Source organism: Pan paniscus, chromosome Y (genome assembly GCF_029289425.2).
Source record: "Pan paniscus chromosome Y, NHGRI_mPanPan1-v2.0_pri, whole genome shotgun sequence".
In the NCBI taxonomy this organism is placed as follows: domain Eukaryota; kingdom Metazoa; phylum Chordata; class Mammalia; order Primates; family Hominidae; genus Pan; species Pan paniscus.
Genome location: NC_073273.2, coordinates 38,599,818 through 38,620,081, shown reverse-complemented (window position 1 = coordinate 38,620,081; position 20,264 = coordinate 38,599,818).

Sequence of the window (20,264 nt, the reverse complement as noted above, 5' to 3'; positions counted from 1 at the left end):
TTTGGTAGTTTGCTTTTATGATGTTTCCTAGCCTACACCCAAGGAACTTGTCCTGGCCACTCCCTTAACACTGACATAAGGATGTGCTGATATAAATGAAAACCCAGCTCTATGTGGTTCAGACTGCAAATTGGGCATTCAAGTACCAGGCAAGAGGCCTTAACGAGGTTTCCAACCAGACTTTCTAGAATTTCCCAAAAATACTGACTTTCCCCCTTTCAGACTCCATCTCCCAAAGGAAGTCAAAGAGGGGCTCTGGACACCATTAAGACTCTCAGACTCTTCCCTAATGAAAATGGACCTGCCTACAAAGAGGCAACCTACTGACCTCAAAGACACCAGCCCAGATTCTGAGCATTGACTTCCTGCCTCCCCATGACAGACATCATCTGAGTACACCAAAGCCCACACTGTTCCTCAACATTCATCTTCCAGACATGTTCGAGAAGAGCCCCTCAAAATTGCAGCCTCATTTCTCCCTCCTGAAAAGTCTATACCTGCTGGTTAGACCTCTCATACTTTAGGGGGCTTAGTAGGAAGTTTGCCAGTTTTGATTATTAAAATAATAAATAATAAAACTGTTTGGTTAGTTTATGTTACAACAGTAACCAAATGCTCCCACAGATAGCATATTGCACAGATGTTTTGATTTGTCCTTTCACCTTAGGTCAATTTTCCTTAATTTTATTCATCAAATTATATTTACTTCAGATAAGAGAGACATTGTAGTTACCATGTGCTCTATGGATCTGTATTTTGTTAGATATACAAATTCTCAGTCAAAACTCAGACCCATTTTATTAAAATCTGGATTTTAAATGATACTTTGAGGTAACATATGCACACTAATGATTGTTACATGGAGTAATTGTATTCTTAAAAGGGGAAAAGTTTATATAAGTGTATTGATCTGTAAAAAAGGTATAGGTAAGATCATACATTTCAATGTATATGCATTTTATCTTTAAAAAAGTAGAAAACAAATGAAGTGGGGGGTGGGGAATGGATTGACATATAGATGAAATAAGAATGGCACATGACTAGTAGCTGTTAAGGTTGGATGATAGGTCTATTATACTACTTTTTGTATTTTGTATATGTTTTTAATGTTCTGTAATTAAACACTTGTACAAAATGACAAAGTTGATCTACACTTAGCTCTTAATATCTTGTTTACCTTTGGGAAGAATGAGAAAGTGATTGTCAGGGGCATGAGCAAGTCTGATTTTATTTCTGGGTTATACAAGTGTATTTACTTTGTGATAATTCAGCAAGCTTTCCACAAATGTTTTGTGCATATATTCCTGTATGCATGTATACATTAATAAAAATTCAAATATTGAAAAAAAATGAACAAAGATTTAAGGAGCTGTGGTCCCCTGAAAACAAAACAAAAGACCTAACACTTGTGTCTTGCATCCTATAAACACAGCTGAAAGACAGCAAGAATTATTTCTTAATGAACTTAAAGAAATACTGGCTGAAAGATTCATAAATTTTGCAAAAGATATGAATCTATAGATTCAAGAATCTGAACAAACCTAAAGAGGATAAATATGCATGTGTGTGTATATATGTGTGTGTGTATGTGTGTGTATATATGTATGTGTATATATGTGTATGTGCACATATGTATATATACATACACACACACTCTTCTGATTACATAAGGAATAAATCTAATAACAATAAAATCCATACCAAGATACATAATTGCCAAACTTCTGAAAGTTAAACTCAAAGAAAAAGTTTATTAAAATAAGTGACAGAGGCGGGTGCAGTAGCTCATGCCTATAATCCCAGCACTTTGGAACACCAAGGCAGGCAGATCACAAGGGTCAGGAGTTCGAGACCAGCTTGGCCAACATGGTGAAACCCTGTCTCTACTAAAAAATATACAAAAATTAGCCCAGCATGGTGGCAACTGCCTGTAATCAAAGCTACTCAAGAGACTGAGGCAGGAGAATCACTTGAACCCAGGAGGCAGAGATTGCAGTGAGTGGAGATCACGCCATCGCACTCCAGCCTGGGCAACAAGAGCAAAACTCTGTCTCAAAATAAATAAATAAATAAATGAGAGAAATGACACCTTAGCTACACAGAAAACAATTTGAAAGTAGATTTCTTATTACAAGCCATGGAGGTCAAAGGAAATGACTCAATAAAAGAAAATAACTGTCTACTCAGAATTCTGTATTTACTAAAAAAATATTTTTCAGGGTGGGCATAATGGCTCATGCCAGTAATCCCAGCAATTTGGGAGGCCAAGGTGGGCAGATCACTTGAGGTCAGGAGTTTGTGAACAGCCTGAGCAACATGGTGAAACCCTGTCTGTACTAAAAATACAATAATTAGCTGGGTGTGATGGCACACACCTGTAATCCCAACTACTTGGGAAGCTGAGGCAGGAGGATGGCTTGAACCCAAGATGGGGGCAGTGCAGTGAGCCAAAATCATGCCACTGCACTCCAGCATGGGTGATAGGGCACAATTCCATCTCAAAAAAAAATTTTTTTCCAGAAATAAAGGGGAAATCAAGCCATTTTCATAGAAAGGAAAATTAAAATACTTCGTTGCCAGAAGACATATGCTAAAAGAATGGCTAGTAGAAATGCTCTAAAAATAAAACAATAAAGAACTCTGAAACATCAGGAAAGAAGAAACAAAGGAAAAACAGGAAAATACAATAGACTCTGTCTCTCCTTTTGGGTTTTTTTGCCCATTAATGAGTGAAAATGTTCAAGGAAGCAACTGAGATTTTTTTTTTCAACAAGTGAATCATTAAACAAACAGTGATAATCCATGGAATACAGCTCAGCGATGAAAGAGGATGAACTATTGGTTTCCAGAGAATTATATTTGGTCAGGAAAAAAAATGCCTATCTCAAAAGTTACACACTATACAATTTCACTTACATATTTTTGAATTGATACATTACAGAAATAAAGAACAGACTAGCAGCTGTCAGAGGTTTGGGATGAAAATGGGGATTGGGAGGAAAGTGAATGTCCTAAAAGTGCAATTCAAGGGATCTTTGTGGTCATAAAATTTTTCTGTATCTTAATTATATCAATGTGACTATCCTACTTTTGACATGTTCTATAATTTTGCAAGATATTACTACCAGGGAAAACTGAATACATAATACACGGGATCTTTATTGTTTCTCACCACTGCATGTGTACCTACAGTTATCATGAAATTAAAGTCTGATTTTTTTTAGACTGTGCTGCGAGAAAATGTGAAGATAGACTCCACTTGAAATGCCTTCAAATGCTTTTCTGAAGCATGTCAGGAAGACTTTTAGCAATTTCTGCTCCCCTCAGAGGTGCTGGGCTTTATAAGACTCCTGCAATTATCTTGTTTCATTGGTTGATTGGTTTTTTATTTATATTTACTATTTTTTTGAGGCAGAGTCTCACTCCTGTCCCCCAGGCTGGAGTGCAGTGCTGCCATTTTGGCTTACTGCAACCTCCGCCTCCGAGGTTCAAGCAATTCTCTTGCCTCAGCCTCCCCAGTAGCTGGGATTACAAGGGCAGGCCACCATACCCAGCTAATTTTTGTATTTGTAGTAGAGATGAGGTTTCACCATGTTGGCCAGGCTGATCTTGAACTGCTGACCTCAAGTGATCCACCTGCCTTGGCCTCCCAAGATGCTGGGATTACAGGCATGAGTCACCACACCCGGCCGGCCATTTGATTGACTGATTAATTTTTTTTTTTTTTTTGAGATGGAGTTTTGCTGTTTTTGCCCAGGCTGGAGTGCAATGGTGCAATCTCAGCTCACTGCAACCTCTGCCTCCCTGGTTCAAGGAATTCTCCTGCTTCGGCCTCCCGAGTAGCTGGGATTACAGGCACATGCCACCATGTCCACCTAATTTTGTGTTTTTAGTAGAGACAGGGTTTCACCATGTTGGCCAGGCTGGTCTTGATCTCCTGACCTCCAGTAATCCACCTGCCTCAGCCTCCCAAAGTGCAATTTATTTTTAAAAATTCATTAAATTTGGCTATTAGTAGTTACATTTTTGGAATCTAAAATGCAGATTTGGGCTGGTGTGGTGGCTCACATTTGGAATCCCAGCACTTTGGGAGGCCGAGGCAGGTAGATTACCTAAACTCAGGAGTTGGAGACCAGCCTGGCCAACATGGAGAAACCCCATCTCTAGTAAAAATACAAAAATTAGCTGAGTATGGTAATCCCAGCTACTTGGCAGGCTGAAGTAGGAGGATCACTTGAGAAGTCAGGGCTGCAACCCAGATCACTTGAACCAGTGCACTGCAACCTGGGTAACAAAGCAAGACTCTGCCTTTAAAAAAAAAAAAAAAATTGCAGATTTTGGAGCAGATAGGGTTTGGTGCCCCTAATCCCTGCATTGCTCAAGGATCAACTCTATTCAGGGGCAGGGGAGTATATGGATAGTTGCATCTGTACTGACCGTGTACAAGAAGACAAGCTGAGAACAGGAAATTGGTTTTTTAGGCCAAAAATGGCTCAAGAAAGCAGAAAGGGAACAAAAAGCGAATTGATCATTTCAAAGTTATTTTCTTATAGTGTTAAAACAGATGGGACTTCCTTATTTTGCTAGTTCAGATAAGCCAGGCCCTCTCTATTAGTACTGTCACTCTTGTTTTTTTGAAAATTGGTCCATTCAAAGTTGATTGTGTGGCACCTAGCCGTGTTACCTAGCATCAGTGACTGAATTCTGGTTTTGTCTGGTCTTTTGGGCCTAGTTCCTGAAAAATGCCACATTCCTGAAAAATGATAACATATAAATCCTGGCATATATAAAACAATTACCTGGTAGTGTCATGTGAATCACGTAATCATGTATATTAGATTTCTGATTCTTCAAAAGGGATTAGTAACCTACAAGAATTTCATATCCACGTAAAAGAGAGCAGAAGTAGGTATCTCTTGCCAAAATCAACTCTAACTCTACTACATCTGACTTCAGCTTTTTAGTATAACAATACCAATTAGTAATTTTGTTAGTGGTTTTTAATGCCTTGGCAGAAAACTGAAATAGGACCCAGAGGTTTTCAGCTTGAAAACCCTGGTTTCATGCTGTTACTCTGCTGAAGTTCTGCGCTTGACCATAGCCACCACTTCTTAATAGCAGTTTTGAGATTAAAAAAAAAAAAAAACCCAGACTCCTGATTCCAGTCTCAGACAATGTCTCCCATACTGCCAGGCTTCCTTCTCAGTGAGCCTCACAAGGGCCTTTCATTAGGGAAACTTTAAATGCATTACGTAAGTGTGAATGCAGCCCTCACATTTATGTAAGTAGCAAGTACTTTCCACCCCTGGTTGGCAATTTGAAATATGGTGAAGAGGATCTAAATCAGTACTGAGACCAGTCTGCTAATCCAAATCTACCTAAGAATTCATTTCCTATAAGCTAACATCAAAGCTAAAATGAATAAGTTTATATATATGGTTAACAATTCAAATCAGCATTAACTTTCCTGAGGGGGAAAAAAAGATTGACAGAAGAGATTTAAAATAAATGTTTATTTTGTATATTTTGTTCTCTGGGTGGCTATTGTGTATCTTTTAGAAAAAAGTATAGGGGCCAGGGCAGTGGCTCATGCCTGTAATCCCAGCACTTTGGGAGGCCAAGGTGGGTGGATCACAAGGTCATGAGTTTGAGACCAGCCTGGCCAAGAGACCAGCCTAGCCAATATGGTGAAACCCCATCTCTACTAAAAATACAAAAATTAGCCAGGCATGGTGGCAGGTGCCTGTAATCCCAGCTACTCGGGAGGCTGAGGCAGGAGAATTGCTTGAACCCAGGAGGTGGATGTTGCAGTGAGCCAAAGATCGCGTCATTGCACTCCAGCCTCGTGACAGAGCAAGACTGGCTCATACACACAGAAAGAAGGAAAGAAAGAATGAAGGAAAGAAAGAAAGAAAGATAGAAGGAGAGAAAGAAAGAAAGAAAAAAAGAAAGAGACAGAAAGAGAGAAAGAAAGAAAGAAAAAGAGAGAAAGAGGGAGGGAGGGAAGGAAGGAAAGGGAGAGAGAGAAAAAGAAATAAAGAGAGAAAAAGAACGAGAGAGAGAAAGAAAGGAAGGAAGAAGGAAGGAAGGAAGGAAAGGGAGGGAGGGAAGGGAAGGAGGAAGGAAGGAGGGAGTGAAGGAAGGAAAAGGAAAGGACGAAGGGAGGGAGGGAAGGAAAGGAAGGAAGGAAAGGAAGGGAAAAAATAATAGTTAATGAATGAAATCATTAAATGACACAAAGTATAAACCAAGGGCCTTTTTTGTTTTGGTGTTAATATTCCACAGACTGATTTTTAAGTTGTACTGGGAAATTCTTACTGCAAGATCTTTCCTTTTTTAAACAAGCATTAAAAGTCCCGAGAACCAAAGAGTTTGCTTATTTTGTTGTTTTTGCTGTTATAACTACCATTACCATAAGCTTAAATAAGAGTAATAGTACTTTTTCTCCAGGTAAGTACATCCTGTTCATAGGATTCATGCTTGCTGTGCAAACAAGACAAGTTTGTTTTCATTAAGACAAACACTCTGTGCATTGTTATTGATCCTGAGAATTAACAGTTCCAGAATCTGAGATGCTCTTTCTCACATAAGAAACTAAGCAACATAAGTAATATGGTTCAGAATCCTCAGACAAATAAACACATTAGTCTTATGCAGAGTCTAAACCATATGTTAGTGTACATTTACAACAGCAGTCTATTGTGGTATAAAGGATGATTTATAGAATAGTCACTCATGATTTTATTCATAAGTATAGCTCTAAAATGTGGAGAACATAAAAATATTCTTCCAGGCCACAAAGTCTCCTGAGAATTTTGAGTCCCACAATGTTTTCAGCCCATTTATTGTCCTAGTAGACATATACCAAGAAAGCAGCAACCCAGGCCCAACTTTGAAGTGGAGATGGAAGTGGGTGAGGGAGGAATATGGGAAGAGATAGGAAAGGAAAGAACTCTGTATCAAGAGCTGCTTTACCGGAAGAAAGCTAAAACAGACTCAGTACCTTGACATAGCTACCTAGGTTCCTCTAGGCAGCTCCTGAAGTAAGCATATGTGATATTCATATCAAGACCCCTGTTGATTACCAAACTTTAAAATGAATTGGGCTGTTAGAGGGGAGAGAATTCAAATAGCAGCTGCCACAGATATGGCATCTGCAATACTTGGCTGTGCTGTCTTGTAACAGGTCTGCTTAGAAGGCCTTCTATTGTTAGTAGATAAAAGAAGGGTATTATTGTGCCTGGTAAGCATAAGTTTAATCAAAGGAGAAGACTGCTAAACAAAATTGTTATAAAAAGTACTATCTTTGGAGATGGCATAGACTCTCAGAGTACTCTTGGTTCTGTCTGGTAGACAAAAAAAATTGGCATAAACTTAGCCAAGGAGTACATAGTCTTGTCCTTTTACAATCCTTTAACAATTCAGGAAAATCGAGGTTTGCAAATATTCATTTTTTGCACTTTCACAGAAGATTAAATGTTTAAATTCACCAGTATAATTCATATTTTTGTTCTCTATTTCGCCATTTTATTTGGAAAAGTTGTGTTCCTTGGTAAAATTCTACCACTGTATTCAGTAACAAACATGTTTAACAGTCCATACTGTGGTTTTATTTTGTCCTTTTATTACCAAGTATTTATCTTTAATTATATTATTTTCTTCTATGGCACTTACTTTTCCTTTTATTAATTTCCAAGCTGCCAAAATGGTGTTGAAATTGCCGCTGAATACCAGTCATAGAGAATGAGAAAAAAAACTAATTTGATTAAATATATTCTTATATATTTTAGTAGTTTTAATATATTTATATTTAGTAGATTGGTTTTGTTTCATTTGTATTTGCTTTTGCTATTAGAATAAAATAATTTTAGACCAATGGAACACAAGAGAGAACCTAGAGATAAGGCTGCACATCTACAAGTATCTGATCTTTAAAAACCTGACAAAAACAAGCAATGGGAAAAGAGCTCCCTATGTAATAAATGTGCTGCGATAACTAGCTAGCCATATGTCCAAGATTGAAACTAGATCCCTTCCTTTCACCATATACAAAAATCAAAACTTAAGTGTAAAACCCAAAACTATAAAATGTCTGAAAAACAACCAAGGCAATACCATTGAGGACATAGGCACAGGCACAGATTTCATGACAAAGATGCCAAAAGCAATTGCAACAAAAGCAAAAATTGACAAATGGAATGCAATTAATCAAAACAGCTTCTGCACAACAAAAAAGACTATCAACAGAGTAAACACAAAACCTACAGAATGGGAAAAAAATTTGCAAACTATGCATCTGACAAAGGTCTAATATCTAGCATCTACAGGGAATTTAAACACATTTACAAAGAAAAAAAACAAACTACTACATTAAAAAGTGGGTGAAAGATATGAATGGACTCATTTCAAAAAAAGACCTGTATGTAGCCAACAAGCATATGAAAAAAAGCTCAACATCACTACTTACTAGAGAAATGCAAATCAAAACCACAATGAGATACCATCTCACACCAATCAGAATGGCTACTATTAAAAAGTCAAAAAATAATAGATGTTGGTGAAGTTGTAGAGAAAAAAGAATGCTTATACACTGTTGGTGGGAGTATACATTAGTTCAATACATTGTGGAAAACAGTGTGGCAATTCTTCAAAAGTCTAAAGACAGAAATACCATTCAACTGGCCAGGCACGGTGGCTCACACCTGTAATCCCAGGACTTTGGGAGGCTGAAGTGGGCAGATCAGGAGGTCAAGAGATTGAGACCATCCTGGCCAACATGGTGAAACCCCCGTCTCTACTGAAAATACAAAAATTAGCCAGATGTAGTGGTGCACGCCTATAGTCCCAGCTACTGGGGAGGCTGAGGCAGGAGAATCACTTGAACGTGGGAGGCAGAGTTTGCAGTGAGCAGAGATAGCGCCACTGCACTCCAGCCTGGCAACAGAGTGAGACTCCATCTCAAAAAAAAACAGAAATACCATTCAACCCAGCCAGCCTATTAGTAGGTATTTATCCAAAGGAATAGAAATCATTGTATCACAAAGACACATCCATGTGTTATGTTCATTGCAACACTAGTCACCATAGCAAAAACATGGAATCAACCTAAATGCTCATCGATGACAACTGGATAAAGGAAATGTGGTATACACGGTAGAGTGCTATTATGTAGCCATAAAAAAGAACAAGATCATGGCTTTTGCAGGGACATGGATTGAGCTGTAGGCTATTATCCTTAGCAAACTAATGCAAGAATAGAAAACCAAATATCACATTCTCACTTATAAGTGGGAGCTGAATGATGAGAACTCATGGACACATACAGGGGAACAACACACACTGGGGCCTTTCAGAAGGTGGAGGGTGTGAGGAGAAAGAGGATCAGGAAAAATAACTAATGGGTACTGAGCTTAATACCTGGGCGATGAAATAATCTGTACCACAAACCCCCATGACACACAATTACCTATGTAGCAAACCTGCACATATATCCCTGAATTTACAATAAAGTTTTAAAAAAAGAAAAGTATTTTGTTGTTATTAACTTTCATTAGTAAACCATGCTCACATGAAAGTTAAGCACACATACGTAGCCAGAGGTTGACTATCTGACAAATTTATGTAGATCTGCATTTTAGGAAAACAAGTTTTATATTCTTTCACTGGAAGAAAGCACTCCCATCTTTGGGTGAACATGTTTCCTAAAATAGAGATTTTTAATATTGTGTTTATTGTAAACCACAGTGAAAATGCTATGCTTTTAAGTAATAGCAAAAGGTATGTCCATATGCTCTGAGGTGATTATTATAAATTGATAATAAACTATCTAAACTTTAATAGTTAATGCCTGACATTGTAAATTTACAATAAACTACCTAAACATTAGTAGTTAATACCTGATATTAAAAGAATGTTATATCCTAGTTTGAAATTCCTGTAGAGATATTAAAACCAGTATGAAATTTCTCTCCTTAGCTTGTCAAGATAAACAGATTAAGTTCTAAACTGTTCTGATGTCTGCCCATCTCCACTGGAGAGATGCTAAGTAGAATTAACTCAGTCTCTCAGTCCTCATTGTCATACTTCTGATCTCCTTTCTATATGGCTGTGTCTAGATTCTAGGTTTAGTGGCGTCAGTGTCATCATATCAGGCTCATTAGAGTCTCTTATAAATAAAAGGCCTCAAGGAAGTGTAAGAATCCTAAGACAGTGTTAAGAAGTACTGCTGCTAAGTATCTGAAGGCATCAAATCTTTTAATTTTTCCCCCAAAATCTGTCTCTGTCAACCAGGGACATCATTTTTTTTCCCCCCACTGTTCTATTTCTTCACTGTAGATTTACTTGTTCATCAAATCTTATAATGATCAGTATCAGTAAGCCAAATAACAACTCAAATGTTTTTCAAGCATTTCCTATATACAAGGTACTATACCAATTGATGGACTATAGTAATAAAGCAAGTTGACATTCTAGTCAAGGAGCAAATACTGACCAAATAAGTATGTATTTAATTAAATCATTGTACCTATATATCTCTAGCTCTATTTCTATACTTCAGAATGAGCAAAATAGATTTTTAAACTTCCAAAATGCATTCCCTGCTTGAGGTTCACTGTATGTAACTGAATGTATAAAACATGTTGAATCTTTAAATAGAAAATGAGAAAAAACTAATTTGTAATGCCAAAGTCAGATATGTATTGGTACAAGTAAAACTGAGCTCCAGAATTTGTTTCCAAAGAATGTTTTGAATATAAGGTATCAAGCAATGAGTCATGAAAGACCTCTGTTAGGAGAATGAAGTTAAAATAGGTTCTAGGTCTTCTTGTTAGCCTGACTATAGAAATACCAATGAATAGCTTGGGTTATAAAAGCCACTGGTAACCGGTACCTCTCATGGACTTATCCTGATTAGTTCTGGGACAAACACAGATAGGCCTGGGGGTTTGAAATGTGTTTGTTGAAGAATGTACATTCTTTTTCTGCTTTGTCCACTTCCTCCATACTATACTTCCCATATCCTGGAGATAACCAGTAATGCACATTGAGCAGTTTCTATGGCCAGTGTTTGTTGTACAAATTTGCCATCATAGGGAACAATGTCTCCTTTGTCATGAAACAGATTTTGTTTCATACTTATATGTAATACATTGAGGTTTGACTTTGGCTAATTCTGACAACGGTGCAAAAACAAACACAAAAAGGTAATAAATTCAACTGACTTACGCATGCTTTTTCTTTCCCCTATGCTCACTTCACCTTCAATCCGTCATATGTGGAATGAACCTCTTCAGCACCTGCAAAGGGAGTCTGAGATCTTAGAGGGAATATATGCATACTACTTTGATCTAATAATTTTCAACAATAAAATTGATGAAAATGATTAGGCATCAGGGAGAAGCTGTTGAGTTCATATGCACAGACCTTCCATGAGTCCCAATCCCCTAGAGCCTAGATATCTAAAGAATTTTAGTATAACTAGAAATCATCTCTTACCTCATCATCAGTCCTGTTTCAGCAGGTCTAACTAGAGACTAGTTATAGTGTTGCCTAAATTTACAATTATTGTCATGCTCAAAAAAAAGAAGGAAAAAAAAGTAATTTAAGGAGACCATATATTTTAAAACTAGTTCTCCTAAACTTTAATTAAATATATATTTAAGTGTACAATTATTTAATTATTTGGAATGATTAGAGATAGTTGGAAATCATAGCTTTTTATTGTCAAGGCTCCAACAGCTGCACAAAATAGCTGCTGCTTTCTATAATCCATTTTATTAATAAATTCTTTTATTAACAATAAGTTGTCTTGAACAGAGAACACTGCATTTAGTCTGATTTTACTGATTAAAAGGTTTTTCTTAATTTATTTCAAACAGTGATAAAGTTATAACTTCTGAAAAACTTTTTTTATTTACATTCTTTCATGTAACTTCCAGTTATAATATAGTATCTTCTCAATACTCTGAAAATCTTTTAAAGATATGAAGTTGAGTCTTGAGTAATGCATGTCAGAGCACTGTGCCTGTACCAAAGAAAAAAATCTGTAGCCTTTTTTAAAAAAATACTTTCTATCCTTGTTCTATAAACAAAATGTATAGTCTTTTATCAAAGTGTGTTTTATCTACGGCATACTCATTGGAAATAAAATGTTCTATAACTAAGCTATAAACCCATACACATCTCTTAAACTGGGGGAAATCTTTTTAATAACTGACTTTTACTACTAATAATTATATAGTGAAATATATTTGTAATTTTGTCTCAATTTCATTTTTGTAAGATTTTACTTTTTTTTTGAATCAAACTCTCCCTCTGTCACCCAGGCTGGAGGGCAATGGCACAATCTCAGCCCACTGCAACCTCCACCTCCTGGGTTCAAGCGATTCTCCTGCCTCCGCTTCCTGGGTTCAAGTGATTCTCCTACCTCAGCCTCCCAAGTAGCTGGGATTTCAGGCCGTACCGCCACGCCCAGCTAACTTTTGTATTTTTAGTAGAGTCGGGGTTTCACCATGTTGGCCAGGCTGGACTCAAAGTCCTGACTTCAGGTGATCCACCCACCTCAGCCTCCCAAAGTGCTGGGATTACAGGCATGAGCTACGGTGCCTTTCCAGATTTTACAATTTTGGAATGTATTATCTGATAGTAATGTTTTAATTAAGCAAAGACTTGTATATTTTTAGTTTATTTTTTCACTGCAGCTTCAAACCCTTGGGCTAAAGCAATCCTCCTGCTTCAGCCTCCCAAGTAACTAGGACAGGCAGGCATGAGCTACTGAACTCAACTCAGATTTTCTGTATTTTAACCCAAATCAGTTTAGGCATTAGCTGTCAACTGAATTATTCCAAATAATTCACCTATCAAACAATGCAAACTTAAAATTAACCTAGCAGGACAGTTTGAGTAGTTTTACAATATATATACTTACTCATGTGTTCAATAATTAAACATAGTCGAGTTCTTCATTTTATTATAGATAGATCTAGTTTTACCACCCAATAATCTTTTAGATTTTAGAATTTGTTGGTGATCCTTTAACTAACAGAAGACCAGGGAATGAATAACAGCTGGCAGGACAACAAAATAATCTGAAATAGCACAGTTTGGGTCACTTCCAGAGTGGCTATTGCTCTCTTGCTTTATCCTTGATACAGGAGAACAATCATTTCATATTCATTGAGAAACTGTGTCATGATTTTAACTATCCTCCTGCTGCGAGAGGCATTCAAACCAGAGTGACTCCATCTTGATCAGGGGCTGGGTAAAATATTTTACTCCCTTCACATCTCTGTGTCATCAACCTATAAACCTTTTAAAGTCTGGCCATGTATTCCCTTCCCTGGTGCACCACCTTCCTTATGAAGTGAGTCAGGGCAAAGAAAACTTTTCCTTTTCCTTGTACTTGTTGCCAAATCCCACAAGACAGTTGAGATAGGGCCAATATGAGTAATTTCATAATTCTCAACTACTGCACGCTTTCTTTCCTTCTTACATCCTGGAGCTTTCTTTGCCCTGAGATGTGGCCAAAAAAAAAATGAATTTCTCATAGGCTGCCTCAAAGCTTGGCTACATTTTGATAAGCATCTCTCATCACTTTCTTTGCCAGATGTCATTAATTAACCTATTTTAATTTCCAATCCTATGCTTTTCAGAAATAGAAACATAACTTCTCTGACCTCTCATGTCACTTTCAGCTAGTCAAAGTATAACTAGAGAGCTTCAGTCTAGGTGAGGGCTCTTAATTCCTAAGGGAAGCTAGAAATCTCTTGTAATAGTCAACAAAATGTTCTGAGATGAAAGCATTGGGTTATTCTAAGACAAAGCTGGCACTACATGAGGCCACTGAGAAATTAATTTGAATTAGAGAATCCACATGAAACCCCATGATGTAGGAAGTATTTGCCCCAGTCAACACCTAAACTTTATCTAGGTCCAATAAAAGCGTCAGAACTTAAATGTACCTACAGTGAACTTCGTAGGGCTTCAGCCTCACTTCTTTGGTTTGCCTGTAAAAAACAAAAACTGACAATCCAGCTTGACAGATGATGATCACATCCTCCCTGGGAGCAGTTTCTAGCCTGGTGTTAGCACCCCTGCACCTGGCATTGACAATTCTTAAGACCCCATAGCATCATCAAGGATGACAATGATTGGGAAATGGTTCAGAAGAGTGCCTGATGCTCCCCTACCCAGATTGCTCCTGGCCTAGTCACGTGGAAAGAGAATATTATTTTCCAGGACAACATACTGGTTGACAATTTAACCTCAGGAAGAAAGGCAGAGACTATCACTGTCCTCTTTGCCATCTCTGACACCATGGGCATGCAAAAATTATCTAAAGAAGAGCTGGTAGTACCAACAGACAGGTTCTTAACCTGCTGTGCCAATGTTCCTCAATGGTGATGTGGAGCCACTAATAGCACTAATCTCCTAAGTTTAAGATGAAATACAAAGTTCTTAGGAAGGCTAGAAATATTCTGTATATTGATCTAAGTGTGAGTTTATAACAACAGTGTATTTGCCAAAATTCATGGAGCTGTTTATGTAAGGTTTTATAAAATATTACTTTTGGGGAAAAAATCATCTACAAAATACACCTGGTGAAGAGAAAAATGCATGCATAGTAAATGTACAGGTCAATGAATAAAAGGTGAACATGTATCTCTGAACTATACCTACAAAAAGAACATCAGTTATCGATACCATAAAAGCCCTGTTAATATCCCTTCAAGGCTTCTATAACCATAGTTTTGCCATTTAAACTTTCTATACATGGAATCAGACAGTATGTACCATTTTGTGTCTGACTTCCTCAGCGCATCAGTTTGAGACTAACCACATATCAATTCTCATGAATATGATATGGGAGGGGTGGCAAGGAAGTGCTGGGTAGAGAAAGGTGGGGTCCCTGGTGAGGGCTCCACCCTCAGGCCTGTGCCCACGAACCTAGGTGAGAACTGGGACTGTTTTCACACTCAAATGTTGCATTTCCAAGACCACCTTGGCCCACCATACCCCCCACACTGTGCCTATAAAAACCCTGAGACCATAGTGGGGATGTCAAGAAGAACACACCGGCAGACAAACACAGAGACATGAACAGGCCATCAACAGTGGAACCATACAGACACTGAGGGAAATTCAGCCAAGGAGAGCCTGGCCAGTGAGTGGCCTGACTCTAGGGAAAGACAACCTTCCCACTCCATCCCCCTTCTGGCTCCCCACCCAACTACTGAGAGCTACTACCACCACTACTCAATAAAACCTTGCACTCATTCTACAAGCACACGTGTGATCTGATTTTTCCTGTGGGCTAGGGAAAGAACCCCATGATATAGAAAGCTCTCTGCCCTTGCGATAAGGCAGAGAGTCTAACTGAGCTGATCAACACAAGCTGCCTGCATATGGTAAAGCTGAAAGAGCACACTGTAACACATGCCCACTGGAGCTTCGGGAGCTGTAAACACTGAGTCCTACACACTGCCGTGGAGTTGGACCCCACACTGCCCACAATCTGCCCATCTGCATGCTCCCCCTATGGGTTTGAGCTGCGGGACACTGAAGAGGAGGACCACTCCCAGAGTCTGACACCCTGCCAGGGGGATAAGGGAACTTTTCCTGTTTCAACTGGGGGTCATCTGGGATCCCAGAAGGTAAGAGCAAATGTGAAACTGTCAGATCTGCCTCTTTCCCAAAATCCTGCCACCTCTCTCTCTTTCCTGCAGATAAAAGGATCTGTTCCCTTTCAAGAAGATTTAATTTCCCTAACCGGGCTGGTCAAAACCCCGACTTTGTCTCTTTTCTCTCTCTCTCATGGTTTGAAATGGCTATTATCTCTTCCTTTATAATGTTAAAGAATTTTGCTACAGGCTGTGGCAATGCTGAGTTGCCAAAAACGCAAATCAGACAAATTGTTCTTAGAGGTGCCATCTCTGCCTCCACCCTGACACATGCAGACGCACACAGCTCAGGGAAACTCCCCTTACCCTTTCCCCTTCCAGCTGGGGCACCTGGACATGTTCACAGCATGCAAAGGCTGTACTTAACAGCCACCAGCTGAGGAAGGTAAGAGAAAACCACGGTGGTAGCCGGGACCTCACAGAGCTGGCAGGTGGGCACTTATGGCCTGTCATGCCAACAGAACCTTTCTTCCCCTGGCCAAGGAATTCAACACAGTCTGAACCCAGGAAAGGATACAAGGATTAAAAAGAACCTCTTGCACTGAGCAAGGAGTTCTTTCCCCAGGACATTCCCCTTTTGACCCTTAAACTGTTTTTTCTATTTTTTTCCTTTTCTAAGTGAGAGGACTCCCTCTTCCCAACACTATTTCTGATAGGGAAGGTAACAAAGGAAATCCCTTGCTGGCTGATAACCAAATTCAGCAGAACTCATTTGAGACACTATCTAAATAGAAACAGTCCCTGAAATATCTTTTCAGTCCCAATCCTGATTCCAAGCTTCAGGCTGAGACCTTAGAAAGACCAGGTTGGAGGGATCCAAAGCCAGGCCATAGGCACAATGTAAATGGGTAGGATCAGTTCCTGTAGACTAAACCGTCAACCCATGGAAGAAGACCATACTCCATGGCATAAACAGGCCCAGGGAACTCAAAGTTTGCCAGCAGCAGGGAGAAAGGGAGGCAGAGGTGAGGGTGGTTAATTCCTATTCTCCAGATTTTCCCTGCTTCATGGGAACACACCACATTGGTACCTGTGGCCAGCACCTGCCAAGGTCCCTGAGACTCAGGGATAAGAGGTGGAAGAAAAGGGAGGGCACTAGCTTTCTTTCTCCATCAAACCCTGAGTTTTTGCTTCAGCAAAACTGACGAAAGAAAATGAGAAATTTCCTGTCTTTCAGAATGGGTAACCAGCTCTTTTCACCAACCCCACCTTCTACTCCTCTGCAGTGTGTCCTGAACCATTGAGACCGCTTTGACCCTCAGAATCTGGAGCAAAAATGCCTCATATCCCTTTGCACAAAGGTTTGGACAAATTATAAACTGGGTTCACCCCAAGAAGGAACCACTCACCGTTATACCATCTGACAGTTGGAACTTTTTCATAGACGTGAAGACATATGGTCTGCGTCCCACATATGCAGGCTTTCTATACCTTGCAAGGCAATCCAGAACTTTGCCAACAGTGTAGGATTGATTGCCATCTCAGGGAAGGCTGGAAGGGGCAAGCCCAGGGGAATTAAAAGATCTGAGTCCCAGAAGCACCCCCAGTAGAGGAGCCAGCTCTCTCCAGCTCTGCTCCTCTGGGTCCACACCAACCTCCCTATCGAGCTTCAGCCTCTCACTTGCCCCCTCCTAGAAATCCCTCCCCTAAACAAGCCCCAGTTATCACTCTTGCCCCTCCAACAGATGTCCAGTGAATTTGGCCCCAGTAAAGTCCAGGTCCCCTTCTCCCTATAAAACTTAAAGCAAATTTCCAGAATTTCACCCAAATATTTGAACTCTCCTGGAAAGATGTTATGTTACTTTGGAATCAGATCCTGATGCACACTGAGAAGCAGGCCACTCTGCAAGCAGCAGACAGATTTGGGGATGAGCTTTGCATCACATACAGCGTCAGGGAAGGGAGCAAATATTATCCAACTGGAAGAAAAGCAGTATCAGTGAATGACCCTAAATAGGATCCCAGTCATGAGATGGCAGGCTGGAAGAGGAGATACTTTCTGGTGTGCATAATGGAAGGCTTACATAGGATGAAGACCAAGCCTCTCAATTATGCTAAGCTGTCCATGACTAACCAGGAATTCGATGAAAATCCCGCTGCCTTCTTTGAAAGGCTAAGAGAGGCCCTGGTAAAGTACACCTCTCTATCTCCTGACTCAATCAAGGGACAACTAATCCTAAAGGATAAATTTATAACTCAGGCAGCCCCTGATATTAGGAGAAAGTTGGAGAAACAGTCCCTGGGGCCAGGTAGTATATTACAGGACCTCCTGAAAGTGACCACCTCAGTCTTTTACAATAGAAAAAGGGAGGCACAAGAAAGAGGCAGAAGCTTTAATGACCACCACACAAGACTACAAACACCAGAATTTCCAGGCAGGGCACACTTGTTAATTGCTAAAGATATGGCTACAATAGCTACCTCTCTTCTAAAGTTTAACTGACCCTATACAAGATTTAATTTCTTTCACCAGGGTAGAACAGCTAAGGATACAATGTTGTTGTTAGTATATTTCATTTCTTATCTCTGTAATCTTTAGCACTAAATTTTTCCTTGTATAATACACATTTAATGCACGCATACTTAACCTTATGAAGTTTTTTTTTTCCTCTCACATATAGAGGTCATCGAACTCCAGACAGGCAACCAGAGCCTCAATGTGAGCCCTTAGACCTCTGTCTGGGAGGAATCTATTTTCCCAAAAACAACGCCCCATCAGCAGGAAGCAGCTAAGACTGGTTGTCTCCATATTTTTATGGCAGTTACATGTACCTCTTCAGAGGGGAAAAATGATACAAGAAGAGGACAGGAAGTGCTGGGTAGAGACGGGCAGGGTCCTTGAGAGGGCTCCAACCTCATGTCCACGGCCCTAGGTGAGGACAGGCACTCCTGTTTTCACACCCAAATGTTGCATTTTTCCAAGACCATCCTGGCCTCCCATGCCCCCCATCCTGTGCCTATAAAAACCCCAAGACCATGCTAGGCACACACACAAACATCTGGACATCAAGAGGAACACACTGGCAGAATACACAGATGGCAACAGGCCACTGACAGTGGAATGACATGCATGCTGAGGGAAATTCCATAGAGGGGGGTCAAAGGAGACAGCCCAGGCACTGAGCAGCCTGACTCCAGGGGAGACCACCTTCCCACTCCATCCCCTTTCTGGCTCCCTATCCATCTACTGAGAGCTACCTCCACCACTCAATAAAACCTTGCATTCACTCTCCAAGCCCACATGTGATCTGATTTTTCTGGTCCACTAAGACAAGAATCCAGGACACAGAAAGTCCTCTATCCTTGCAATAAGGCAGAGGGTCTAACTGAGCTGATTAGCACAAGCTGCCTGCAGATGGCAAAACCTGGAGAACACACTGTACGACATGCCCACTGGGCTTCAAGAGCTGTACACAACGGGTCACAGCCCACGCTCGCCAAGACCTGCCTGTCTGCATGCTCCCCCTAAGGTCTGGAGCTGTGAGACACTTAAGGATTGAGCCACTCCCCAGTCACACACCCTTTGTGAGGGGGATACAGGAACTTTTACTGTTTCAAATACATAGTATCTCATTATAGAAATCTATTCATCTCCCTTGCAACTATTAAATAACAGCATCATTGTGAATATGTTCATTTTTTGTAAACATACTGTTATTGTCTTCAAAGTTCTAAAAGCTCATTTTTCATACAGAGAACTGCTACATAGCACACACATCAGTACCATTTCAAGTTCACATTTTCTTGCAGGACAGGCTTGTCTAACTTTTCTCGTGACTGCTGTAGAGATGCATCCACTTCATTTGTCCAATAGGAATGAGATCATTCCAGCTGTACTTCTTGCTCGAACTCAGATCCTGACTGATCCATTATTCTCTGAATCTAAAGAACTCATACTCCTAAAAATGGACATTAGACCACTGTGGTCTTCAAAAGACAAATACACACACTTGTGCGCAAACACAAGCACATTCAATTTCTGAGCCCTCAGTCCTGGAGAAGACAAATACAATGATTCAGTGGAAAATCACACCTAAAAATCACCTGAGCAGGAGGGAAGGAAATGGGAGACCATTTCCATTGCTAGAAAAAGTTACCTTAATTTGGTCACTATTTGGCTAGTTCACTGCAGAATTTCCACATAGTATGTGTTCTACAAATATTATTTACTAATCTTCAAATATCAATAGTAAATTATTAACTAAACTGTATTACCATCAACCAATCTGAACAACTTAATTGCAAATCCAATTTTACCTACATTGTATCTTTTATCGGGAGATAGCAGTACCCAAAAATCAGATCATTTACTAAGTGTGCCTGTAATTGATAAGGACAAATTCTTTTTAACTGCGTGAACCTCAACACAGCTCGTGTCGTATCAATCGTCATCAGGATGATAAATACAAATTAAAATAACACACCTACTTACATATATAAGGTGTGTAAGAAACCAAGTAATGTTGAGAATATAGAGCAACCACAAATAAACTGAGACCAACTGCAAAACGGCATAAATACTTCTGAAAACCAGTAGTACCTACTGAAAACAGGTAAGACACGAAGGAGCATTGGCGTTTACCA